Source organism: Frankliniella occidentalis, unplaced genomic scaffold (assembly GCF_000697945.3).
Source record: "Frankliniella occidentalis isolate FOCC.00 unplaced genomic scaffold, Focc_3.1 Scaffold558, whole genome shotgun sequence".
Lineage (NCBI taxonomy): Eukaryota > Metazoa > Arthropoda > Insecta > Thysanoptera > Thripidae > Frankliniella > Frankliniella occidentalis.
The window spans coordinates 77,714-87,422 of NW_026267674.1; the positions used below are offsets into that span (position 1 = coordinate 77,714).

The 9,709-nt window shown below is 57.1% G+C and overlaps 1 protein-coding gene across 3 annotated transcripts in view; it reads right to left on the reverse strand.

Annotated features, from left to right (window-relative positions):
* LOC113211941 (uncharacterized) overlaps positions 1–9,709 on the reverse strand; it is a 63,022-nt gene that overhangs the window by 51,780 nt on the left and 1,533 nt on the right. The gene's annotated exons all lie outside the window — the stretch shown is intronic.

A 9,709-nucleotide genomic window follows, 5' to 3' on the forward strand; every position in this document is an offset into this window, starting at 1 on the left:
AGAGAGAGAGAGAGAGAGAGAGAGAGAGAGAGAGAGAGAGAGAGAGACGACCCGGGGCACCGTGCAGCGACCGGAAGAGAGGAGAAACACTTCCCCCCGCCCCCCTTTCCTCTGCTCTCTGCTCCCGCCCCGCAGCCCGCGACGACGAACCCTTTCCTCCACCTCCACCTCCACCTCCCCGCGCCCGCACACCTCGCCCGGGCCGCCGCCGCCCGTCGCGTCCCCGTCCAATCACTGTTGTTTGGAAATTCCGCACAAAGGAGCGCGAGCGGAACTTGGCGCCCGCGCGAGTAGAGCGCTGCGCCACGCGGGCCTATACGGGCGGGAAACAGCGGCAGCCGAGTGAGTGTGTTGGAATAACAGTGACGCACAGAGAGACAGCGGCACGGACCATTGCTCCCGCGGCGCGCGTCTCTCTCTGTCTCTCTCTCTGTCTCTCTCTCTCTCTGTCTCTCTCTCTGTCTCTCTCTCCACTCTCTCTATCTTTCTCTGTGATGCAGCAGGGCATCAGCGGTGGGGAAACGGCGGCGCACCGCAGGGACAGAAGCGGGTGTGGGTATTCTGCAATGAGACCTCGAATGAGACACTCCGAGTAGGTAAAAGCGGAAGGAGATGGAAGGAAAACGGAAACACTGCGACCGAATGTGTCAAAAGGTCGCTTAGTGTGGGTGTGAGGAGGCGGTCGGGGCCCTGTAGCCTCTATACCGCGCTCGAAATGCGCGCCCGCAGATTCGAGCATAGGCAAGCCCGCAATACGCGGCTGTATAGTGACATACTCCCCGCCTGACACGTCAGCGTGGTCAGCGCACGCCCAAGAGGACCCCAGGCCGTGCTTGTCCAGTTGCCCGATCCGCTCTTCTACTTATGCGACTATCGTACGGAATTATCCCCGTTGAAAAGCTCGAAATAGCACGGGAAACGTAACTTCGCTCTAGTTTAAGCAGCATTAAACTTCGTCATTCTTTCTTAGATCAGCCACATTTTGCTCCTTAAATTCCAGTTTTGTCGAGAATGAGGAGCGATTAGTTTGTTCCCTGGAGAGCTTAACTAGCTGCTATGGGTTTCTTCTGACTGTTATGTAGTGTGCAACTCTTTCAATTGGAACGAGATAGGGAGCGCCTCTGAGCTGATGTGAGACGACTAGAACTTTGGATCTAATCTAGAACCCGTTTCGTTAAATGCTTTTTTAACCCCTGGGATTGCAGCGCGACTACTGCCGTGGTAAAAATGTACGCATGAGCATTGCGTCAGGACCGGTTTTTGTTTTCTCATTGTGCGAAAGTTTGACGACGATGGCCATCAAATTAATGGCTGCTTTTTTTCCTCCTGTCTCCCCTCCCACTTCTGGAAGCGCGCGGCAAATATGAGAAAATTATTATTACGTCGTCCAGCCCCGTCCGCACAGGGAGGTGGCCGCCTCGCTTTTCCCACGCGACGCGCCGCCGCCGCACCGCCACCGCCTCCCGCCGCGGGAGAGGCGGAGCACGGCGGAGGAAGTGACGCAGCAATTTCTCATATTAGCTCCGGAAAGTGCAGTGAACTGGGGAATGCAAGCGCCCCCCCCCCCCCCCCCGGCTCGGGTCAGGCGTCGGTGCCGCCCTCGTGGGGATGTGTGGGGAAGGGGCGCTCCGTCTGCTCGCCGTCCAGCGACATGCCTCCGCCTTTATAGAGGACCGAGGGTACTGCACAACACGTACCCTCGCTCGGATAAAACGGTATGCATCCCGCCCCCCGACAGCCGATACATACAACTGTAGTGCTTCCACCAGGACCAGGGAGCGCGGAAGCTCCGCAGCGGAACAGAGCTGCTGTGACGTCGAGGCGAAGTGGCGTGTCCGGTGGGACCAGGAGATATGTTGTACCCTTCTGTCCGGCCACATGTGCGTCTCTCTGTCTCTCTCTGTCTCTCTGTCTCACACACACACACACACACCCGCGGGGGGGGGGGCAAGATAGGAGAAAGAGAGGCAAGAGAGGGAGAGACATGCATGACACAAAGAGAGTGAGTGTGAGAGAGATGCGGTACGTGGGGATCAGGTGGTCCGGTACGGTCCTCTTATTTGGTGCCAGGGTGATCGGGTTACCGCTGCGCCCGCACCGCACGCCATCGACAGGAGAGGGACTAGCGACTGCCACACACCCACGCAACTGGTCGGGGCGGCGCGCCGAGTTACAGACGCACTTTGGAGACGCGCTGGAGCCACCTTCGGGAGGCACCCTGGACCGCAGCGCGCCCAGTGCTCGGCCGGGACAGTCCAGGCAGGCACGGCCCGGCAGGACTTCCGGTGGAAGGAAGTGGCCAACGTCGCCCAGGAGCGGGACGGGCCCAGGAGTCCCTTTCGATGATGCGTTGCAGGAAAGGCGAACAAGAACAATCCACTCATGATTTCCTTTTCTTCTATCTAAACGCGAAGTACGGTGTGTGCTTGCTCCGGATCCATTTATCTAATAACATGATATTGTCCTTTTTTAATTGTGCAGCATTGTCGGAGCCTGTTGACACCGCAATAATGGCCATCTGTATCAGCTTGGGAATAAGTTTGGGGCGCAGTACGCCGGCAGCTCCTGCCCGGCACCCGGCACGTCAGGCACGGCGAGATCGACGTGCCCCTGGAGCAAAGGCGGATCTGCGCGCGACCGATGAACAAGGGCGCATCTGTTTCGGTGCCGCCGAAGAAGGACGCATCTGTTTTCCGTGAGATTCGCGTAGGTGAACTTTGGACGCTCCTCACACCTCAGAGGTTTGTCCTATATATTTGGACGTTAGCTCATATTAATCCTTGATTCTTCATTAGTATGTACCGTAAGTTTTGCTGCTGTATTACTTCTCTACGTTAAACGGGAAACATTTAAAGTTCGCCCTAGCGAATCTCGCCAAAAGCAGATGCGCCCTTCTTCGGCGGCACCGAAACAGATGCGCCCTTGTTCATCGGTCGCGCGCAGATCCGCCTTTGCTCGAGGGACACGTCGAGATGGTTCTGTGACGGAGGAGAGGAGTTCGCCCCGCGCAGCCCGCGCCGTCACACAATCTCCGCGGGCGGAAGTTGGCGAGAGGAAGAAAAGGAATAGACGGACGCTCTCAGCACGCCAGTCAGCCAGTCAGCCGGCGGCGGGCGCCGGGGCCACCCCCGCTGCCACGCCCACGCCCCGCCACGCCAGGCCACGCCAGGCCACGCCAGGCCACGCCAGGCCACGCCAGGCCACGCCAGGCCACGGCAGACAGAGCTACACAGGGTCGAATCCGACGACATGAACCCCGTCAAGACCGCGACCCGTAAACTAATGCGCAGGAATGTGCCCTCTCCTCCAAGGCGAAGAGGTTCCAGAGGTTCTCTCGGCCAAATGGAGACACCACGCGATGACCCATGTTACCATAGCTACCTATCGTTTGGCTTTTGGCTTCTATTGTCGTAGAATAGGGTGCTGTTCCGAAAAAGCCGTGCCCCCCCCTCCTTCCCCCCAAATATGTTCAATGGCACGAACAAAGAAATAGGTTAAAGGACAACTTACATGTCACGCAAAGCCCAACGACCACGAGCATGCTAGGAAAAGTCTAATTTCTATTACAATTTTTAATCACTGACCATAAAAGTCCATTCATTTTAGCGAGGGGGCAATAAGTCCGGGAATCATGTGTACATCTGCCTGGGAATCATCAGAATAAGACTTCATCGAAATCAACAGAGATCACTTAAACTTAGCGGGAAACTAGTGGAACTGATACTAATTAGTCGAAATAAGCGTTTTCTACCACTAGAAACCCCAAGAAAGGACTTAAGGGGAACGAGAATCACTGGGAATCAAGAATTTTGGGAATCATGTGTACACATCAAAAGGGAGTTATTGCCCCCTCACATTTTAGTTAAAATTCGAGTGTTACATTAATTGCAAAATATGAACGCCCCGGGTAGGTAGGCAACCCACAGCACTCCCAACATCCCCTCCCGGATTTTTGAACCTTCCTACGCACCTGCGAGCGAAGCAAGAGCTGACGAGACCCGGCGAGATCCCAGGGAAAGCAGGGAGGACCCTGAGTTCCTCGTCTAAAACAAGTCATTCGTGCGTGTGCCTGTCCTCCCCCGCCCCCTTCAGGCACACCTCTCGCCCCGAGTATCCGACCAATTACAATTTCCGGGTCGCCGGACTTCCGTCGTGGCCCCGGTGGCCCCACCCACCCCGTGGCTTCGGGCCGCCGCGCCCGCCTCGCCGCGCTGCTCGCGACCCGCGTCACTGGTCGCGTCTCCTCTCCGTCAGCTGCGAGGGCCCGGCGGAGCGTCCCCTGTGTCTCTGTCACACGCCGCCGCCCCCGCACCCCCAACCGACTGTAATTGCAGAGGGGTGAGTGGACGGTCGTCATTGGCCGGCCCGAAACATAAAATGAAACGCGACACAGCGGAGCGCGGTTCTGTCGTCAAACAAAAGCGCCCCCGACATCGATTTGCCAATCGGGCGGTGAAGGGGAAAATTCCCTCCCTCTCACCCTCTGCGCGCGCCCCACGTCAAGGTCATTTGGGCCAGCAGTTGAGGCACGGCCGGCAGGTCGATGACCCTCCACCGTACGAAAGCACACTCAGGACTCACACACACACAGACAACCTCTTTCGCGTAACTGAAGGCACTCACACAGAGAAAGCAATCGCAACAGGGGAATCATTATGAAAAAAATGAGCACGTACGCGTGTAAGTATAATGCGCATACACTTTCCGGCATCAGCGCCGCGCAGCCGCAGGAAGTGAGGAGTGTTATAAGGAGGCGCACGCACCGGGGCCCTTGCCCTGGAGGCTCAACCAGGGCCACCGGAGGCTCGACCGGAGGGAGTGTTCCTTAAACTGATTTACATTTTTTTCAAAAAAATATCTTTTCCTAACACCTTACTCCTACCCTATATAGGGGAAAACTCAATGTCAGGTTTAGGAAAAAATTTCAAGTGCCATCCGGTTTCTACATAAATAACCTTCAAATTTTTCTAGTTTTAATGAAATCGGAGATTTACCCCTGAAAAGGTTCCCTTGTAAGGAGGCGCACGCACCGAGGCTCTGACACTGGAGGCTCCGGCAGGCCCACTGGAACTGGAGGCTCGACCGGAGGGAGTGAGGAGTGTTAAAAGGAGGCGCACGCACCGGGGCCCTGGCCCTGGAGGCTCGACCGGAGGCTCCGGCAGGCCCCCGGAGCAGGGCCCCCGCTTGGTCTGCGGCGGGAAGCGTATAATTCCCCGGAGCAACCCACGGGCTGGCGTAACTCATGAAAGAGCGAGTATTTAAATGCACGAGAGGACCCCGCCGCGCCGCGCCACCCCGCGCAACGCTCACAGGCCGCCCAGCCCGGGGGGCCCGAGGCAACCGGTGGCGGTGCGATACCTCAAATCAAATTCGATTCTATTACACGCTTCATTTACGAAGCTCCCTCTCCCCCTCTCGCACTCACTCACTCTCTCTAGCAGGCGGGCCACGCGGGGGGAGACCCGGCCGGCAAGAAGATGTTTCGTTCCCGCCGATCGTCAGCGTGAAAGCAACGCAAATTAAGGTGGCGCTAGGCTCCTGCCGGCAGGAGCTCTCTCGCTCTCTCGCTCTCCCGCCCTCTCCCTCTCACCCCCCACTCTCTATATCTGCCTCTCTCGCCCTGGCGCGGCCAGGGCAGGCCCTCCATCACCATCACCACTAAGCGGGTCTACCCGTCGGGGTCCCGTCAGCGTCGCGTCTGCCCCGGCACCCTTCCCTCCGCACCGCAGCGCCTACACCGAGGCCCTCCCCGCGGCAGCGACTTAGGGGGCGAAGCTCATCACCAGCGCCAGCCAGGACCCTGACAAGGGGGTTCACCCAGGACCCTCTCAGAGCCGACCAGATGATCCTCCTCCAGCCCCACCACCCCCTCCAACCCGGCCGGGGATTGCCGCAATTGGGCCAGAAAAAGGGAGGAGGTTTTGGGTTTGTCGACGAGCCTTCCGGCGCGCGAGCGGGGCTTGAGGCTTAGAGGGGCCGAGGGCTTAAGGGTAGCAGCTCTACGGCGAGCGGGGTAAGGGGTAGATAGGTGGCGCTAGGGAAGGGTTACGCGGGTCACTGACTTACTTGTTCCCGCGAAATCCCGTCCGTCCGAGGGAAAAACTTCTCCCATTACTCTTTTTTCCACCCACAAAAAAGCAACATTGACTTTCTTTCATATCTGCTGCACAAGCCTTCCCCATATCGTTTTCGTGAGCCACTCACCTCATGAGCTCCACAAAGAGAGCGGGGGAGCGTAGGTATCCAGTTAGGTCGTGGAGGTAAGCCTCAAAGTAATCCCAGTGCGAAGTGGTTGGGGTTGCGGCAGTAATCCTCGGGATCTCACTAACACACACACATAAACACGCAAACTTTCTCTAACACACACACACAGCACTGCACAACAACGACACTGCACGCGGCGTGCGACGATGTGTTCGCGCGGTCGACCGGTCGGTCGGCCGGTCGGCGGGAGCGGCGATGCTGGCGCGGCTCGCTCGCTCACTGGCTGCACTGGGCCGCCGCCTCCTCGCCCTGCATGGCCCCGTCCCGGTGTGCGGCGAGGTGCACCGGTAGGCCCGGGCGGCCGTGCTGCGGTGGGTACTACTACGGGTACCCCCACCCCGGCCTGCCCAGTCAGCCAGCCCAGCCGGCAGGCGGACCGCCGCCAAGCGCTGCTGCTGCTGCTGCTGCTGCCGCTGCTGCCGCCACGACCACCACTTTACTATACTACACTACTGCCGCTGCCGCTTTGTTGTCAGGGAAAGTGCCGAGGTGTGACGGCGTGGAGACGAGCAGGCGCCGCGGTGCTGTGGCGGCAGCAGGTTGATCAACAAGTCGAACGTTTATGAAGCAAGTACTTCGGACTCCCTCCACCCACCCACGCCACGCGCCCTGCCCTCTGCGCGCCATCCTGCAAAACAAAAGCAATCCGCTTCTCGGGGAGGGGGCAGGATAAGGTCAGGAAGTACATCAACTGCACCACCTTTCTATACAGCCAATCTAAGACACTTATGTTGTTCTCACGGCTCTCGGCTTTCCCACACCAACAGGCGGCATCTTTGCGAAATGGCTTATTTGTTGTTCCAGAAAAACAAGTGTGCGCCAATTGTTTGTTTTGCACCACGCTGCTTTCCTACTCCCTCCACCCGGGTTGCCAGAAAAGTTAGGCAAAACCCGCTGGAGCACACCCTGTGTGTAAGGGACCGTACATATACCACGTGGACAAAAACGGGGGGAGGGGGGGTTCGCAAAAATTCCACGATTTTCCACAGGGGGGAGGGGGGGATTAAGGTACTGTCCACGTGGAAGAAATTTCCTAGAAATTTACAGTAAAAATTATAAAATACAGTTATTTTGTTTTGTTTAAAAGGTGCATTTTAACAGCCTACGCTGCTATGACGAATTTAAGTTAAAACTTTGCAGTATTTTGAATGCATTTGCTCGAAATTTGCCATGTAGCTAGGCAAAATAGCGTAAAGAATCGATTTTCGATTTTCCACGTGGACAGGGGGTAGGGGGGGGGTGAGGCAAATGTCCACGTTTGTCCACAGGGGGGGAGGGGGGAGTTAAAAAGTGGCCAAAAAGTGTCCACGTGGTATATGTATGGTCCCTAAGAGGCAGGTATCTCCGCCTGCCTACTAGGCAACACCTCTGCCCTCGCGTCTGGATGTTGCCTAGTAGGCAGGCGAAGATACCTGCCTGTTCTGTTACACACAGGTGTGCTCCGGTTGACTTCGGCCCCTGGCAACCCTGCCCGCTCGTAAGGTTTGCGTCGCCTTACGGTGCGAGTAGGCAACCCGCTCGCATGCGTGCATGCGGTACAACAGCACTGTACTGAAGTTGGCCGGACGAACCCATCACCCTCAAACATGATGATTGATTGATTGATTGATTTCGTTTATTGAGGTCCATAAAAGGGCTAAAAAGCCCCGCTACAATGAACCCCGCTCTCAAGCAGGATGATGGAGTACATTTTTTTGGTATGTGGTAAATAATGTACTCTTATACACACTTCGTTTTACAGTGGTGATTGTAGTGTCACGCGCACCTAAGAAACTCAGTAAAACACCTACCCGGAAAACAGAAGGAGTATGAATGACAGTGAAAATCCTGTCATTACCAAAGTCAACTAAAAATTGTAGTTTCTACTCTCTACCCTCTCTACTACAATTCCTCCTACTATTCTAAAATGGTTACAAACTCAGTAGAAGCTACATCAAGTAAGGGAGCCTAATTATTGTATCAAAGAAAGCAAGAAATTTGCTCATCTCATACAATCGATGAAATTAATTACTGTATTTCTCAACTGCTACGAAACGACACACAAAGAGGGTGTGCAAGTAGTTTTCTGTGCCACTGGGGTTTTGAGGTGGGGTTTCACGTTGAACAGACGTTTCTTTTCTCTACTCTCTTACTGCACGGGGTTAGATGCAGCTGCTGCGGTCACCGCGGAGTCCGCGACCCCGGAAGCTAACCCGATAACACCGTCACCCTGCACCTGTTGAAGGAGTGCAGCACTGTGACGCTGTACTTTCTCTCAGCTGCAGGGCACTGCGTCCAGCGGAAACACTAACTCACTGGAACACTAGACGCCCTTAGAGCCCTGCTGTGACCCCCTGCGGGTCGGGTACCGCGCAGTTCCGCGGCGACGGGGTCGGCGTCCCAGATATAAACCCTTCAAAATGTCGTCTGCTCCGCTCGACGAGTCGCCGTCATCATCTCTGCCGCACTCAATCATGCTCAGCCGCACCGCCGCCCCGCTCTCGCACCGTGCCCCAGCGACGCCGCTGATGCCTTGGCTGTGTGACCCACCGGGACTGCTAGGACGAGGGGCCCACAGGGCCTTACGAAAACTGCCAGGACCAGGAGCTCACTAGGACCAGGGGCCTGCAGGGGCCGCCTACCAGGACTGCCAGGACCAGGGGCCCAGAGGGCCCTACAGGACTACGAGGACGAGAGATCCCACACGGGCCCCCAACCAGGACTACCATGACCAGGGGCCCACCAGGACTGGGGCCAGGGGCCCACAGGGCCCTACCAGGACTGCCGGGACCAGGGGCCCAAAGGGCCAAGAGCCCCACAGGGGGCCCGAGCCCGGGTACGACGGGCGGGCGGTGTCTTTGCCGCTCCAGCGCGCGAGAGGGTGCGGGGGCCGGGCCGGGGCCGGGAGTGTGGTGTGCGGGCTCCGGAAACGGCCCGTGATAAAGCAAAGCAGTGTGTGTGTGTGTGTGTGGTGAGAGGGGAAAGGAGGGGGGGGGGGGCACCCGCATTGTCTAGCTAGCTGGCTCCTGGTGGGCAAAAGCACACAGCGGGGGACGGGGACCTGTGCCGTCCCGTGAGCGCCTGCCCGCGCTGGCAGAGCTGTCCCATCAGGACCGGATCAGGACCGCCCCAGACGATTGATTCAACAGCACCAATTATACAACACACGTCGCAACCAGTCGCGTACTCTGCAGCTATATGCGAGAGGGGGGGGAGGGCGAAGGAGAGAGAGACAGAGAGAGCGAGCGAGAGAGATTTTTATTTTGGGGGAGGGGGGGCACAATTTACGACGACGACAGTGTTGGTGTCAAGCGTGAAACTTATTCGATTTGGGGTTTGGATAATTGTCTCACTAGCTTGGCGTCATTTTAATAAGTTCGCGTTACCTGATGGAAAGGGCACACTAACGGTGTTTGCAGTTCTTTCCTCTTCCGAAGTGTTTGCTGTTCTGCCCCTCCCCCCCCCC